Source organism: Hippoglossus hippoglossus, chromosome 20 (genome assembly GCF_009819705.1).
Source record: "Hippoglossus hippoglossus isolate fHipHip1 chromosome 20, fHipHip1.pri, whole genome shotgun sequence".
NCBI lineage: Eukaryota > Metazoa > Chordata > Actinopteri > Pleuronectiformes > Pleuronectidae > Hippoglossus > Hippoglossus hippoglossus.
Window position 1 is genome coordinate 193,441 of NC_047170.1, and position 18,777 is coordinate 212,217.

At 42.1% G+C, this 18,777-nt stretch overlaps 1 protein-coding gene across 1 annotated transcript in view; it reads right to left on the reverse strand.

Moving 5' to 3' along the window:
• The window catches only part of dtx3l1 (deltex E3 ubiquitin ligase 3L1), a 37,719-nt gene extending 24,912 nt beyond the window's left edge, over nt 1-12,807 (reverse strand). Inside the window, exon 1 of the mRNA XM_034571841.1 lies at nt 12,660-12,807. The gene's annotated coding sequence lies outside the window, so the exon portion shown is untranslated. The remainder of the gene's footprint in view (nt 1-12,659) is intronic.
• Between the last annotated feature and the right edge of the window lie 5,970 nt (nt 12,808-18,777).

Consider the following 18,777-nt stretch of genomic DNA (forward strand, 5'->3'; position numbering starts at 1 on the left):
CTGGGCTCTGGGTTTGTACCCTCATGGTTAAATGCACATATTGTAAGTCGCTTTGGATAAAGCATCAGCTAAATTAAATGTAATGTACTGAAAGAAATAAAACATTGTACAAATAGATCAAATGTCTTTCTACCTCATCTGTAATATTCAAGGTGATAATCTCCCACAGAGCTGTTGATAACAGTCCACATCAAGTCTCTCCACTTCTCTCAGTGTGAAAACATAATTATATAATAAATATGAGAACCAACAGTGGTGTGTGGAGATTATAATCATATCTAAACTGTCTAATTCACTGTAAATTTCATAACAGGCTAAATAAACAAGGTGGCAATAGTAATGGTGGTTATACCAGCATGTATCACAACATTTGTGAAACATATAGTTACTATCACATGCAACTTACACATGTAGCGTATTCATATTAACTTATTAACTTATTAAAATCAAGTCACAACCAAACACGGCTGTAGTAGTGTAGTTAATTTGCTTCAATCTGTTCATGTTAAATAAACGGTACCTTTTATAACAATTACATATTAAAAACCACTTGAGGCATGTAAGCAAATGATTATGATAATAGATAAAGCAATAGGTTTTGTTGTTGTGTAGTTTCAAGGTTACTTACCTTGTAGTGAGTTCGTTGTAAACATCGCGACCATCCTGAAGCAACAACACCGCAGCGCTAGCCGGTTAGCAGCCGCGGGTAGCATGTAGCCTAGCTCCTTAGCCTGAGCTAACCAGGTAACGTTGAGCTCTGCGGGCGTGGCTCAGCTGTCAGTCTTCACTCGCGCTCCTCCTCTTTGCCCATTTATTGGTTAGCCAGGAACTAGGAGGAGTCAGCACCGGCAAGATGGCGCCGGGTGAACGCCTACTACTAGCCTAATTTTCACTCTTCAGAAACCAACGGGTGACGTCACGGACCCTACGTCCATTATATATACAGTCTTTGGTGTGTACACACACATCAAAGAGAACTAAGCAGCTAGTCTGACATCATAGCACCAGGCTTTAGCACCAAGTTCTCTTTGGTGTGTGTGTTCCCTTTGGTGTGTGCTATAATCTCATTTCTGATATCTCCTTTGTCCTAGTTGATCAGTGTATGGTAGGGGTAGTACACGGAGAACAGAGAGAGCACTTCCGACAGGAATAGTACGATTTTTAAAAACTAAGCCAATAAGAGAAGTATTGAAAAACAATATCAGAAACATGAAGATGGACATCGACAGCATTCTGCCCATTGTGACGTCCTTTTTCCAAGGCATGACATCAGAACAATGGAATCTTTCGAAAAAAGGCAAACCTGATGTGGCCACAATGACCATACTCGGAGAGAAACTGCTGGAAATTGTCATTTTGATGACACAATCCATCCTAAAGGATCTTGAGAGCACAGCTGTGCCTGTGTCTGAGAAGAGTGTGATTTGCTCTTTGGGCAACACACTTCCTCAGGTTTTTGCACTGGCTCTTGATGTTCCAGATGAGATCAATCCTGTAAGTTCAGAGAATTTGACCCAGTTGACTGCTAAAGAGATTGCAGAGTGTGTCAACTCTGTCCTTTCCATGAGCGTGGACAGTGTGAAGGCAACTACTCCTCGTGTCACACCTCCAAAAAGACTACAAGGTATGATTCAACAGGCCGGCAAAATGATCAAGGGACTCATGAGGAATCTGAAACGTATGTGTGCACCTTCTAAGAGCAAAAAGAAGGTCTACCAACTGGTCAATGAAGATGACAGTCAGTCATCATCCTCATCCCAGAAGACAATCTCAGAAGACAGGGAAAGTCTTCTGTCTGCAACATCCACAACTGTCCAGGAGATCATTAAGGAGGAGGTCTCTCAATACACAGAATCTACTAACGATGAAATATCCGACTATGATTATGATCAGTTGGAATCTGGCTCCACTCTGGAGATTAAGAATGTTGCAGATGACGTTGCTGAGGTGATTGTGGATGAAATCATGTCGCAAAACAAAGATGATCCAGAAACAGCCCAGAGCACACCCTCTCTGAAGAAAGTGTCTGAAAGGATTAAGACATGCGCTGCAAAGCAGTTTGCCCAAGCGTCCATTTGTCGTATTGTGGTCAGACTGAATAACAAGTACTTTGACAGCCTTTACAACCCGGCCTTTGACAAGGTTTTGGGTAAGCAGTCAATGCAATCTGTTACGAGTGATATTGACGCTCTGCTTCCAACAGCAGTTGGTGAGATACAGCAGGGGCAGAATGGGTCTCAATGGATGGATGATATTTTCAGTGGTGAAACCCTCGAGTTAACCAACGAGCTGAATAATATCCTCAGCAATCACATAGATAGGATGAGATCTAAGATGACCTCACGACCAAAAGCCTCACAACCACGGTGCACAAGCATAACGGTTTGTCCGCCACGTGCTATAATATCAGCTGACATCCTTGCCATTGTGTGGTGTTTCCTTGGAGTAATGAGGTGGTGGCTTCACACACAGTCAGAAACTCTCACTTCCACGGTGATAACACATAGTTTAGAAAAAGCTGTGTCAGAGGGCCCGATCGGTGGGGCCAGTCTGCCTTCGGCACCTGGTAACGGGTCTGGCTCAGAAAGCAAGGTGACCACTCCTGAATTCAGTGAAGAATACAGAGAAGAGCAAGAACCAACAGTGGAAGGAAGGAAATTACCCATCAGGATAATTGTTCTGAAGCTGGTTTCGAGGATCTTTGCTAAAGCAAAGTTGTCGAACACTCTCAGATCACCAAACACCATCATCGAGCGTCTACTCGAAAACATATGGGTCGAAATCAAGGATGAAGATTTTGAGATCACCCCAAAAATGATGAAACAACTTGACAAAGCCGTTTTAAAAAAAATCTGCAAAAAGTGGCACGGGGTTGTAAGTGTGCTGTTAGAATTGGAAATGGAAGACCCAACACTGGACAAATATATTGTCTCTGTCGTCAAAGATCTGCTTGTGACACCACCATCAAGATCCAGCACCATCAGCAGGTTCTTCTCCAGACTGTGCAACGCCTTCTCCAAACCTTTTTAATCAAGAATCTTGTTACCAGATTACCAGAATGAAAGTGTGTAACTTGGATAAGTTTTAGTCTTTAGTCCCCCACAGATTCCCATTTCCATTTTAATTGTCGTTGCCTGCGACATTTGAAGGCTTTTGAACAAAGATTTTCAGCAAAGTGACTCTTTCTCCACAGCAGATGTTAAAAAATGAATGTGTGTTTTTGATTGCCCAAAGGCAGCTCCTTGCCGAGTCCTTGCAGAGTGATCACAGTACAGTTCCTCCGGCTGCAGCAATAAAATCTGTACCCTAATGACAAATTATGAGAGGACTTTTAAAGGGGTGAAGAAGAAATGTAATGTAAAACCCTCCAGCTTGTCTTACTGTGAACATGCGTGGTTTTGACAGATGTTATAATGATGATGCAGTTTGCACATGTTCTGGTGTTTACTGCGGCCGTTGAATGTTGAATAAAGTTTAACAACGATAGTTTCCGTCATTTTATGTACTTTTTTATGCACCCAGGTGCTGCAGCTGAAGGAGAACAACTGACGGTCTGATTGCAGCTGACTCGCTCCCACAATATTTTAAGGTCATGTGACATGGTGATGTTTTGCAGCGCTGGTAAAAGTCAGACAAAATTTCTAACCAGCATGCATCACGTTAAATCAGTGCGGTGCAGAGTCACATGAAGTCAAAAGAACCCATGGCTTCCCAAGGTAGCTACCGCTGCTATAGCAACAGTCAATATTTGGGGGCGTGGCTTGTTGGAAAGCCTGGTGCTATGATGTCAGACTAGCTGCTTAGTTATCTTGGATGTGTGTGTTCTCTTTGACGCAACAGTGTTCTCTCTGGTGTGTACCAAGGGGAAACATCCCGGGCTGAGCGATGAGGCCAATACGGAAGTGCAAAAAGCTGCAGTTCACTGGGTGGCCACTTGAGACTGGCTCCAAGAAGGAGTCAATTCCCATTGACTCCCATGTTAAAAAGCCCGACTTTAGAGCAGAATTAAACCTGTTTACAGCATGGTTCAAAAAACGGTTTTAGTCTCAATCACTTAGTTCTTCCTTCATGACAACTCTGAGGGGGGTGAATTTTTTTCTAACTCACTCGTTTAAATTATATAGAGGTTTGATATTATGAATAATTATCACTTGATGGACAGGTGACGTCACCGTTAGCTCGCGACTCCAGCTCCTAGCCTGTTGCCTGCTCGGCTTCACCTGAGCTAACAGGCTAACAGGCTAACCCCCGTCACCGAACAGGACCTGAGTCTGTGGAGAGGTTTCACTCAAATATCGGATGAATAATACGGTTTGATGTTCGGCTTGTTCCCCGGACGGAGAACTTAAAGACGTCTGCGCTCCCGTTTCTGTGGTAAGTAAAGTTTATTTTATGTATGTGTTAGTGTTAGTAGTGATGAGCAGGTATCGGTGTCTCTGTACCTGGCTTGTTAGCTTAGCTCCGCTAGCCTGCAGGCAAGATACCAGCAGTAATGGCGATGCTAACGGGACCGTACGGGAGTTATTACCAACATGAACCGAGACAGGCGACTGTGTGTGTTTGGAGAATAAGCTCCACCACGTAAGATATCTAATGTTATGTAAAGTTGTTTCACTCGCCAACCCATTTGACTTGACTACGTTACACAGATTATTATTCTGCAGAAACAGATTTACTGTGATCAACTGAAACGTGAGTATTTAAAGTCACATCTGCATTTTAAGAGCAGCTGTTTAAAGTAGCATTACGTCTCCTAAAGCTCTTTATTCAGAGTATTGGTGTTGATGTGTTGTAACGTGTTAGTGAAAACTAAACCTGTCGGCTACATTCAGTTTTTTCATCGTTAATCTTAGGCAGACTTTACTGAATTATTGTGTTAAATAAGTGGACATGCAGAATAATGTATTTTTTTGTCACATAAATAAATTATAGGAAGTGTAACTTTACTAGAATAGACATTCACATAGAGAACCTGAGGCTGATGTCCACCACCTATTTCCTAAGCTGAAATGATTATGATCTGATGAACTTTGAAGTAATAAACTTTTATTTTTACCATGTAAAAGTCTGTTAAGGAGTTAACCTGGCACATGTATGACTTTACATATCTGTGTATTTGTGTTGAATGTTCCTCTAGGTGACTCAGACAGCCTGCACCTGTGGATGTCCAACATGAGACACAACTGGAATCCAACCAGACTGAACACTGAGGGTCATCACTTCAACACTGACTCCAGGTTTTCATAACTTACAAACAATCAAAGCAAAGTATTGCACATAATACATAATGCATTAAATTATAAATGCAATACTATTAATGTGGAAGAACTCCATACTGTACATTCATTGTCTTGGTAGTGCACTGTTTAATCCAAAACCATATTCAAATACATAGTTGAATATCCACGAGAAAATAAGGATACAAACTTTGTTCATAAGTAACACTTCCTCTACAATAATGCCATACTTTTATGTTTCCTGTCATTTTATTAGTGACGGACGAGCCTGAAGGACACAGCTGTGCTGACTGTGTTCTGTCTCTTATGGCAAAGAAGAAAAATAAAACACTGGGTTTTTATCTAAAGTGTATCAAATCAGAAAGTAAAAGATAAACGTTGTTCTGATAAGTGTTCATTTTTTTAACCAACCATAATGAATATAGAAATTAACTCTATTATCCATGACACTTAGCAATGACTGCCAACTCTAAACAGTTGCAGGACATCTTTAGTCAAGGGAGGAAAACATGAAGTGTTGTGCAGATGAAGCTGGTGCAGGTCGTCCTCATGTTGACCAGCCTGAAGCTGCCGATCTCCACCATGTTGCTGCTGCCACAGTGGATGCTGAGGACATCAGGTGCTGCAGTGCTTCATCTAATGAAAAGAAGAAACTCACTATAAAAGGATGTTTTATGTTGTGTATGTTCCAGCAAAGACTGGTTCTTACAGTTTATTCTGTGTTCAGCAGGTGGAAGCACCACAGATTTCAGACAGAACCAATGTACTGGGCTCTGGGTTTGTACCCTCATGGTTAAATGCACATATTGTAAGTCGCTTTGGATAAAGCATCAGCTAAATGAAATGTAATGTACTGAAAGAAATAAAACATTGTACAAATAGATCAAATGTCTTTCTACCTCATCTGTAATATTCAAGGTGATAATCTCCCACAGAGCTGTTGATAACAGTCCACATCAAGTCTCTCCACTTCTCTCAGTGTGAAAACATAATTATATAATAAATATGAGAACCAACAGTGGTGTGTGGAGATTATAATCATATCTAAACTGTCTAATTCACTGTAAATTCCATAACATGCTAAATAAACAAGGTGGCAATAGTAATGGTGGTTATACCAGCATGTATCACAACATTTGTGAAACATATAGTTACTATCACATGCAACTTACACATGTAGCGTATTCATATTAACTTATTAACTTATTAAAATTAAAATCAAGTCACAACCAAACACGGCTGTAGTAGTGTAGTTAATTTGCTTCAATCTGTTCATGTTAAATAAACGGTACCTTTTATAACAATTACATATTAAAAACCACTTGAGGCATGTAAGCAAATGATTATGATAATAGATAAAGCAATAGGTTTTGTTGTTGTGTAGTTTCAAGGTTACTTACCTTGTAGTGAGTTCGTTGTAAACATCGCGACCATCCTGAAGCAACAACACCGCAGCGCTAGCCGGTTAGCAGCCGCGGGTAGCATGTAGCCTAGCTCCTTAGCCTGAGCTAACCAGGTAACGTTGAGCTCTGCGGGCGTGGCTCAGCTGTCAGTCTTCACTCGCGCTCCTCCTCTTTGCCCATTTATTGGTTAGCCAGGAACTAGGAGGAGTCAGCACCGGCAAGATGGCGCCGGGTGAACGCCTACTACTAGCCTAATTTTCACTCTTCAGAAACCAACGGGTGACGTCACGGACCCTACGTCCATTATATATACAGTCTATGGGCATTACATGTCTAAGTATAAAACATGATACTCCCTGTCACAGCTAGGGGCGCTTTGACTATTAAAGTCTATTTGCATATAGAACTCTTCGGGGTGGGTTTATTATAACACAAATAGTTTCACAGTAACTTGAGCAAAAACATGAAAATTACAGCTACTTGAAGGTTTTGGGCGAGACATCAAGATTTGCCGGCATGCCAAGGACACGCCCCCTGATGAAAACTCACAAGTTTGATTCTATGGCATCACCAACTCCTTTAGGCTCTCCTGACCAAATTTCACATGAATCGGGTGAACGGGCTAACAGCAGGACGCTCAAATGTAAAACGTGACATTTCCTGTTACAGCTAGAAAAAAAATTACAGCTATGACTATTATTGAATATTATCATATTGAGCTATTCAGGGCGGGACTTTTGTCATACATATGTGGTTTGAGGCAGATTGTACAATATACTTGGAAGTTATAAGCACTTGTTTAATGGCGAATCATCGAAATTCTCAGGCAAGGCACCCAAAAAGACGAATAGTTTATAAACATTTTAATCAGAAAGTCTCTTACATGACATAAACCTAACGTGAAGTAGATCGCATGAAATTTCTAGGAGAAGTACGAATTTGTAGCACGTGTGAAAACTGCAAAAATTCATATTCAATCCAAAATGGCCATCTTCCTGGTGGGTGTGTTGTAGAGTGTCAAGAATATTTTTTGTGTCTGGGCATGATATACATGTGTGCCAATTTTCATTACTGTAGGTGAAAGTAAGAAAATTGTAGTGGGCGCTATTGAGCCATATGTTCCCGAGCACATCAAAATACGTAAATCTTCACCAGACCTGACGGGTGAGTTTTCGAGTATGTTAAGGCCCCCAAAAATCCATTTCTTTCGTCAGAAGAAGAATTCTAGCAAAAACAATAGGTCCTTGCACTGTTGTGCTCGGGACCTAAATAAATTGGATAGCATTTATGATATGGAGAAGAGAATCAAAAAAAGAAACAGACAGCCAAGTAGTGAGCAGAGGCGGAAGAGGGAGGGGAGGGAAACTAATCAATGTCCTCAGCTCTCACATTCACAGAAAGAACTGGATCTCCTTCCTGCCTCAGCCACACATCAGAGTCATCCAAACCAACAGCCTGCTAACTCATGGGACATCCAAGGACCGTCTGCTTCAACAGAACACACCACATCAGGCTGCAACCCTCGCCGCACAAAATAGTCTCGGGTTGGACAGACTCAGTCCCATATCCACAAGAACAAGAGCACGAGACGTCCACAATCTCCCAATGATTGAGTTGCCTAATCCTAGAGCAGACGGTGATTTGCTGATGTATGTCTACATAGCCTGGACACCAGAGGAGGAAGTATGCAACACTAAGGAATTATTAATATTGAAGGATAACATTTTTTTAAATTTCCTTAAGGAAATCAGAGAGGGAGGTATGCGGGATGATAGAGGTAGGTTTGGTGTACAGGTGGAGCTGGAAGTGCTCTGCATAGCAATGGAAATGTATGAAAGATATGGCCAAGAGGAGGTAAATAGATGATAAACAGAAGGGGCCCCAGGACAGAACCCTGGGGAACACCAATACTGACTGGAAATGGATAGGATTTGAAAGATTTGAGTTGGATGAACTGAGTTCAAGGGTGTGTTGGTGATGCCAATGTTGGCTAGTCTGTCAAGGAGAATATTATGAGACATTGTGTCAAAGGCTGCACTCAGATCAAGGAGGATGAGAATGGTTATCGCGAAGTTCCTACGCGATCCATGGTGTATATATTTCTGAAGGGGGATGATGAGCGATGTCCAGGCAGCGATGTATTCTCTCACAGTGCTGTTGTTAACAGTCCACATCAAGTCCTTCTCTCTGTGTAAATATAAATATATAATCAATATGAGAACTATTTACAACACCGTTGTGTGGAGATTATAATCATAGCTAAACTGTCATGTAATTACGCATCTGCAGTCTAATTCACTGTGATTCCTTAACTAAGCTAAAAAACTAGGTGGTGATTGTAATGGTGGTTATACAGCCTGCATCAAAACATTTGTGAAACACAGTATAGCTGCTATCACATGCAACTTACACATGTAGCTTATTCATATTAACTTAAATTTCAATCAAGTGACAACCAAACACACGACTCTTAACAAAAAATTTGACTGAGGTTAGGGGTTAGCTTTACCAATTACCATAATTACATATTAAAATGACTTTACACATGTAGGCACATGTAGAATGATTATGATAATAGATAAATCAATACATTTTGTTGTATAGTTTTAGGGTAACTTACATCTAGGTATGTTCGATGGGACGACTGCTACCATCCCAAAGCAACAAGACCTCAGTGTTAGCCGGTTAGCAATACCGGGTTGCATCTAGCCTAACTCCTTAGCCTGTGCCAACCAGGTATAGTTGAGCACCGGGGCTGTGTCTCAGCAGTCAGTCTTCTTTCAGCCCACCTCAGCTTGACTCACGCTCCTCCTCTTTAACCATTTTTGGATTAGACAGGCCCTTGGAGGAGTCAGGCACCAGCAGGGTGGGTGAAACGCCCACTATGAGCTTGGAATTCGCTCTTCAGAAACCAAGGGGTGACGTCACAGACACAATGTTCATCTTCATATACAGTCTATAGCACAGACGCATTCACAACAACAACACAACCACGACTGAGCCACCTGCTCGCCCAGGCGATGTGGATGCTCTAATCTGATAACATGGATGCATGGATGAAAAGCAAGACGCTATAAGAGGCACTCACTTGGAGCTCTACCGGAAGGATGTTAGAGCAAGTCCTTGCGTCCGGGTGGCCCTGGAGAATGCTTGCTGATTACGTCTCACAATTCAGCTGGTTCAACGATTCTGGAGTCATGTAAATTCGATGACATTTGAATCAGGGGCAACACTTCCTGTTTCCAGCAATTGGTGCTGTTGAGCTTTTTTGCCTCAGCTGCTAAATATTTTCCTTGGGGTGTGTTTATCTAGTGACTCTCATTGTACATGTCAAGTTTGAGGCAGATTGGAGAATATGCAGTGACGTTATAACCACTTTCTGTTTGTCAGCGTTCTATTGAAGGTCTCACCATAACCCTACGCCTTCAACGTAAAGGCTCAAGTGTCACAACATGGAGTCACCAGTGTCTCCAGGCTTCCCTGACTAATTTTGAGGTGGATCAAATGAAAAAGCTAGGTGTAGTATGTCAAAGTATAAAACATGGTATTTCCTGTCACAGCTAGGGGGCGCTGTAACTATTAAAGTATATTGCCATATAGAACTCTTCGTGGTAGGCTCCTTATCACACATATACAGTTTGACAGTAATTGGAGCAAAAACATGGAAGTTACAGCTACTTGAAGGTTCTTGGCGAGACACAGAGATTCTCCGCCATGCCAAGGACACGCCCCCTGATGAAAACTCACATGTTAGATTCTATAGCATCACCATCTGCTTTAAGCTGTCCTGACCAAATTTCGCATGCATACTCTGAACGGGCTTGCTGCAGGACACTTAAATGTAAAACATGATATTTCCTGTTACAGGTAGGGGGTGCTATGACTATGATAGAATATTATTATATGGAGCTGTTCAGGGCGGGACCTTTGTTGTACATATGTGGTTTGAGGCAGATTGAACAATATACATGGAAGTTATGAGCACGAATCATCAAAATCTGTCGCCACGTCACAACCACGCCCCATGAACTCACAGTTTATATAACTTTTAATCAGAAAGTCGCATGACATAAACCAAATGTGAAGTTGATCGCATGAAATCTGCAGAAGTACGATTATAGGGGGCGCTATTGAGCCATTTTTGGAGACATGTTTCCGAACACATTCAAATACGTAAATTTTCGCCAGACCTTACCCACCTGCCGAAATTGGTGTGTTTTCCAGTATGTTAAGGTGCCCAAAAAGGCATTTCAACATGCAGAAGAATAAAAACAAGAATAATTCTAGCAAAAACTGTCGTGCTCTGGACCTAATAATCAGAGCAATCCCAACTGGGTCCTCACAGTGGTTGCTGCTTGGGCCCTTAAAATAATAATCAGAGCAATCCTCATAGGGTCCTTGCAGCTGTTGCTGCTCTGGATCATTGTTTGCGCAAAAATCGATATTAATTTTGGTGACCTCTGACCGATGTAGCTGGACTTTGTCACTGCTCACGAGAATACGAATTTCACTGTACCTGCACTGACGCTTAGCCAGTAGTTTTAAATATGACCCTATCACCCGTCTGGCCCAGGAATACATTTACCTATGGTTGCTAGTGTCCTTAACTTCACATTTCTCAGAATTGAATCTCCAGTAACCAGAGTTGGTTCCTCAGCGAGTGTTTCGCAGAGTGGGGAAAATCTATTAGAGATGTGAATGGGTTGGTGGTGAACTGGGAGCTTCAGTTTAGGAGTTCTCTTCTTATTGCAGAAAGTCATTCAGCACTCTTGGATCCCGGCTGCTTGTGAGCTGCTGGGGGTGCTGGTAACGCTAAAACTGCTTGGCTTGCACTGGCTACTGGCTAACTAAATCGGATAATGACTTAGTTTCCATGTTGCATAGCCACGCCTCCAATTGACTAAGTATCGCCTCCATCCGGTCAAATAAACTATATTTATTACAAGTACTGTTATCGCTAAAGAAAGCAGAGGAGTAACTTAACATCAAGCACACTGAGCAGGAGAGAGCTTACTTATTGTAAGTCGCGTTCGATAAAAGCGTCAGCTAAATTAAATGTAATGTAATTAGAGAGAGAAGCAATCGTTATCCGCTAAAGCTAAATTGCTATGCTAACAACTAATGAGAAGAACATGTAAACCACCATCAACTGGCAAACAGGTTGCTAAAGGAGAGAGAGATGTATGGGTGTGTAAACAGATAAGTATCACTATGGCTGGAAATTAGCCTCAGGGAATAAGAATGGAGATTAGGAGAGATGAAGACGAGCAGAAATCCATAAGCACACAATTGAAACTGTAAGTGATACAATATTGTCACCGCAGCATGTCAGCATGTCTTTAAAGTAAAAGAATGCTTGATTTGTTGCTGTAATGCTGAATTCTACACCTTGTATTTTGAGCAGTTGTGAACTTGGGTGTGAAGATTGTGTCGCTTGCTAAACAGACCTCTTAAATAGCTGAGATGCAATGTATGAAAAAATAACCCCAGTTCACGTGAACAGTAATAACTCAAATTCAGTTTCATTTAATGAAAAACACTGACTTTAAAATCATCATTCAAGATAAACCAGGTAGGATGAATGAAAACTTCACTCTGATGTATACTGTAGGTCTGTTTGAGGAGGGCTCACTAATGACAAGAAATACTTCTGAAGTAGGCTCTTCAGCAGACCAAGCAAATAGCCCATTCTAAACAGGCATGTTTAGGCCCTGCACTAGTTAATTTAATTAGTCATCAGAGTTCCAAATTTATAGTTAGTAATTTTTATGTGGTCATTATATTTCTATTTTTTTCAATTGATTCTCCACTTGTTCTGCTTGTCCTGTTCTAATCGAACAGGTCTGTGGAAACGTGCAATGAAAGCCTGTAGTTTTTTGCTGTTTAGTTTAATAGGTTTGTGTTCACTACTTCACCACAATCACACATTTGGCAGACGCCACAACCAAAGAAGGTATCCGACATTCTAATCATTACAGTAACATTATCAACAGTGTGGTGTTATTACCGTCATCAGTACCTGTCGAAATGCTCTTCACCAAATTGTAGTGCAATGCCCTTGTTTTCTTCCGTCCCTCTACTGTGCTGTCCTGCAGTTGAGATGTTCAGTTCACAATGACTTGCGACAGAAAAAGGGGAAAGATAAATGAGTGTGTGAAGTTGCTAAACTGGTGTAGCAGCTTTGACAGGTATGGTAGTGTGTTCGTGTGTGTGAGAGGAGGACAGAAAACAGTCTGCAGGTATGCGTGGAGGCGTGGCAGGTGAGCAAGAAATACAACAGCAAATTACTGCACTTCTTGCAAAGAAACAGCCAAAGAATACTTCTGCTCAAAAAGTGTTTTTACAATTATTTTTGACAATGATTTGAAATTCATCATCTACTTTATAACTAATTCCCCTACTTTCCAGAACCCAAGATTTCGGAAAACCAATTTTAAGCATCAAAACAGTTCATCCGCAATGGTGTAGTTTTACAAAAAAAGATTTGAAAATTTTAATTTAATCCTACACTTTTAGAGTAAAATTTTCTTTTTTACCCTAGGTGCGCTAGGTCAAATTTGAGCCCCAGTATATAGACAGACGTGTCATGAAAAAGTATATAAAACACTTTTGCATCATGCTAATGCAAAAGCTTATTAAGGCAAATTTAAGATAACATATCAAAATCAAGAAAATGTCCTTAGACGTCTTGTTAATACGGGGCACCGCCCCCTTCAACATCATAAAAAAAAAGCCTATTTCAACAGGTTAAACATAATTTAATCAGACAATAATAGTTCACTCATATAATGCGCCTGGTAGACCCTAAGCACCTGTGTATATTTGATTGTTTTCAAATTGTATTTCAATCAATCAATCAAATTTGATTTGTATAGCCCATATTCACAAATCACAATTTGTCTCATAGGGCTTTAACAAGGTGTGACATCCTCTGCCCTTAACCCTCAACAAGAGTAAGGAAAAACTACAAAAAAAAACCTTTTAACAGGGTAAAAGGGTACAAAGGGTAGAAGCTCGGTTCCGCAGCTTAGAACCTCCTTTAGCTGTAGTTAGCCAGCCCCCGCTAGCTGCCACAGAGATACCTAGCTTAGCCTTCGCTGGCAGTCCTTCGACTTGTCCCAAGCAGCCGGGAGCCCAGGGTGGCTGGGTGACTGTCCGGAGGGGGCATAGTGCTATCTTTAAAAAGCCCACGATTAAAGACCCACCAGTTTGAGTTTCAAACAGATTCTCTCCACTCAACGACGCACCCGTTGAGAAACAAACTCTGGTCATTGGAGACTCGGTCCTGAGAAACGTGAGGTTTGCGACACCAGTGACCATAGTCAATTGCATGCCAGGGGCCAGAGCAGGCGACATTTAAAGGGGACATAGCATGCCCATTTTACCACAAGTTGATATGGTTCCTTGGGGTCTTAATGAAATGTCTGTAACATACTTTGGTCAAAATACCACAAGGATCATTTCAAACAGCACCCTTTTTACCCTGTATAAAACAGCCCTCCACAGAGCGACCTGTTTTGAGTGCCTGTTCCTTTAAATGCTAATGAGCCAGCTCCCCCCTCTCCCCCCATGATTTTAAACGATATAAATTACATATTTTATATGATATAAATTATCAAATATGCATCCCATACTTTGTATTCCCCTTCTGTTGTCCTGGAGTTTTAATTTTCCCAATCACATAATTAAATGTCCCCCTCTGCCCATCCACTACAAGCACACAAGCAGACAGACAGAGAGAGAAAGAGAGGGGTGGGGGGGGCTATGAAGACCATCATTTACCCCCGAACCCCGACATTCAACGAGTACAACAACAAGCGGAGAAAGCAGAATCGCGGGCTGACCTTATATATACAGTCTATGGGGCTGACCAGCGGAGAGATGCTCGTCCCGTGTGAACAGCCAGGCGGCTGCGCGCTGGAGAACGGCGCTGCGCTGCCTCGCAGCTGCGCTTCCGCGTCCGGTGTACCCCGGCGTAACTACTGTAACCCGGCGTACAGTAGAGCTGAACACTGCGGAAGTCTTCCACACAGCTGGCAGTGTGGAAGACCGCTGCGAGGCAGCGCAGCGCCGTTCTCCAGCGCGCAGCCGCCTGGCTGTTCACACGGGACGAGCATTTCTCCGCGCTGGTCAGCCCCATAGACTGTATATATAAGGTCAGCCCGCGATTCTGCTTTCTCCGCTTGTTGTTGTACCCGTTGAATGTCGGGGTTCGGGGGTTACAGTAGCGCTGAACACTGCGGAAGTCTTCCACACTGCCGGCTGTGTGGCGCTGACACAAATTCCAGCTCACGCACGGGAGAGCGAGCGGTCGCTCCCGAGCAGCTGCTGCAGCCTCCCAGTCCCAACGATCCAGACAAATGCCACATGTGAGTGAATCGCGGGCTGACCAGCGGCGAAATGCTCGTCCCGTATGAACAGCCCGGCTGCGCGCTTGGGAACGGCGCTGCGCTGCCTCGCAGCCTCGCTGCCTCCGGTGTAAACCCGGAAGTAACGAGTGTGGGGGGACGGGGGGTGGGGGGGCCAAGACCATGTAGGGAGACTTCCAGTTCCTTGTTACGAAACAATACCCAGGAAGCGCAATGGAGTCGCTCAAGCATGACGTTTCTGACTTAGAGGAACTATAACAAAACGCGCAAGTGTTTTTTCCCCAGAGTTTTTGGGTTGGTAGACATGCCAGATACCCACATTAACCTGTAGAAGCACTAACAAAGTGGAATTTGCATGCTATGTCCCCTTTAATCAAAACTGAAGCTGCTGGCTAAAGCTAAACGAAAATACATTAAGATCATAATTCACGTCGGCAGCAACAACTCCCGGCTTTGTGTGTCGGAGGTCACTAAAGTTAATGTGGAGTCGGTGTGTGCTTTTGCAAAAACGATGTCGGACACTGTAGTTTTCTCTGGACCTCTTCCAAGACATGTTTAGCCGCATGTTGTCTTTTAACCGCTGGCTGTCGAGGTGATGTCCTGTAAATTGTGTGGGCTTTGTAGACAATTGGCAAACTTTTTGGAGGAAACCTGGTCTTGTTAGGAAAGATGGCATTCAACCCACTTGGGATGGAGCAGCTCTCTTATCTAGGAATATGACTCAGTTTATAAACCCCAAATGACAACCCAGAGTTGGGACCAGGACGCAGAGCTGTAGTGCTACACACTTCTCTGCGCTCCCTCTGGATCAGTCACACAACCACAACCCCCGAGACTGTGTCTGTCCCCGACCCATTCAATTATTTAAATCAAACAAAAACATAGGGAGAATTCCACACAAAAAAACAATAAAAATGAACACAACCTCTGCAACAACACAACAAACAAAGACTTTTAAATGTGGACTTTTAAACATAAGATCACTGTCATCAAAGGCTATTTTAGTAAATGAACTAGTCTCAGATCACAAAATAGATTTATTGTCCCTCACTGAGACCTGGCTGCATCACGATGAATCTACCCCCCCAGTCATGTAAATACACACGTTCCGAGACTTTGGCCGAGGAGGTGGAGTTGATGCTATTTTTAACTCCAGTCTATCAATTAATCCTAAACCTAAACTAAGCTACAACTCATTTGAAAGTCTTGTGCTTAGTCTTCCACACCCATCCAAGAAATCGCAACAGCCAATCATATTTGCTGTAGTTTACCGTGCTCCTGGGGCTTATTCTGAATTATTGTCGGTGAGTTTAATATTCATGTTGACAATAACAATGATAGCTTTAGCGTAGCATTTATTTCAGTACTAGACTCAATTGGTTTCAGTCAGTGTGTACACCAACCTACTCATTGTTGTAACCACACACTTGACCTTGTACTATCATACGGTGTCAAAATGGAACATCTAATAGTACTTCCATAATCCGATTCTATCAGACCATAATTTAATAACCTTTGATTTCTCATTATTACAATACATGCCCCTTATAAAAAACTAATTTTCTAGATGTCTACCTGATAGTGCTGTAGCTAAATTTAAGGAAATAATTCCAATTACATTTAACCCCTCCAGCAGTAATTTGGATCCTGTATCGCGTTGGCATCTGATAGTGGTGGTGGACCACGATCGAGGTGGCAGCTGATGGTGGATCCTGATTGTGGACTATGGTGGCATCCGATCGTGATGGTGGATCCTGATCGTGGTGGCTGCTGACCATGGACTATGGATAAAACAAGACTGCTTGATATACAATATTTCTCCTCAGATACTCTAGCATTACTGACAATAATCCATCAATTAATTTACCTTCCATTATGCTACAAACTGTTTATTCTAACCAATGCTGCAAATTCCCTTATCTTTCTGATGTTCTCCTTTACACTTGACATCTATTGCACTTCTGTCCATCCTGGGAGAGGGATCCCTCACATGTGGCTCTCTCTGAGGTTTCTACGTTCTTTTTACCCTGTTAAAAGGTTTTTTTAGAAGTCAAATAAAATTTGATTGATTGATTGATGTGCTCCTTAGAATCATGAGTACTAAAACAGAGTTTCAAAGATAATTTTCTTGCACATTAAACTACATTTATGAATTTATAATCCAACAAAAAATTAAATACAGTTGTGGATCAAGGTAAACATGATCTTCCCTGTTGGAAGATTAATCTCTAGTGCTTCATAGTTAGTGAGAATAAATTACAGTAGAACTGTTAGAATTGAGAAAGCACAATAGTAAAGTAGTATTTCATATGGATCTTACAGCACTTGATGCAGTCGTCTGTTTACTGTATGAGTGAAGTCCAAAGACTGGAGGAACACAAGCTGCTCGTACATTTAAAATGTTCAACAGTGTGTAGTTTAACAGTCAGTCCAGCAGCCATTATTTATCACAGTTCATGCAGCAGCTCACGTGTTCTGACGTCTCATGTTCTGCAGATTAAAAGTGTTAAAAAACATGTTACACTACACAATTTAGCTTCGGCTAGAACTCATTACTGCTCTGAAATATGTGGACCACTGGCTTTTCAGACTTGAACTTTGAACTTTACCTTGGATGATGGAAGCTAACTGTGTTAGCAGCTAGTTCTCAGCCCAGTTGGGAGCTGGCTGTGGTCAGTAGCCGGTGGGTGTGTTTACAGTCCTTGGGTTGAGAGGTCAGAGGTCAGACCGAGGTCCTCCTTTTTGTCCAAATATGGTAACATCCGGCTCAGCCTGGCTCCAAATCGCCAAGATGGTACTGATCAAATTCTAAATTCTAGGCTTCAAAATGGAAGTTCCGCAACCAATTGGTGATATCACCCTAGGTTGTCACTTGATTATAGCCTTTACTGTATAAGGGTGACCCTGCTGGCCCCCTCTTAGCAGCGCCACCACATCCAGGCACATTACTCCGCAGGTCAACTAGTGATTCTGCTCCTCTGGTCTTTTCTTATCACTCACACATAGAACTGATCTTTATAACCCTGCTGAATTCATATTTATGTTTCTGGATAAACGGTGCATCGTTTCTTCTGCAACAATAAATTTAAAACACTGCGCTGTGTCATAATCTGCGGGAAGATCTTGGCACGTGTGTGTTTGTGTGTGTCTGTTTGTCTCTGTCGCAAACTGACGATCACATGTATTGAGTAAATAATCTATGGTATCGGATCACAAATCCGGATCTTTCTGGTCACTTTAACCCTGATGACCTGGCTGTGTGCGTCACATCTCGCCTCACGTTGTGTGGCAGATGAAGTACCCGCACGCAAAATATTTTTTCAATGTGTTTAAAATACATGTCTCCTAAACTCAAAAGCGAAGCAGACAAACCCAAAGTAAACTTCACACACACACTCACAGTTGCATAACAAACCCACGTCACATGCTGCGCCAGAATGCCTGTATGTGGGACACCGTTGATCAATGTAGTTGCTGCTGGACAGTTTTTAATATGAGCTTTACATTGTGGTAATTATAATGATAATTTACATTTCACACGTTAATACTAACCACTGGGAATTTCACCGTGGTTAATCCTAAAACCGGTAACTGTTTCATCTCTACTGCCAGCTGAAGCCCAGCAGAAGTTGGGTGATGCAGCAGGAGAATGACCCTAATTAATAAAGTAAAGCTACGATATGATTGGTTTAAAAAAAAGAAAATACGCCTCTAGGAGTGGTGTGGTCCGAGCCCAGACCTTAACCAAATAGAGTTGCTGTATAATAA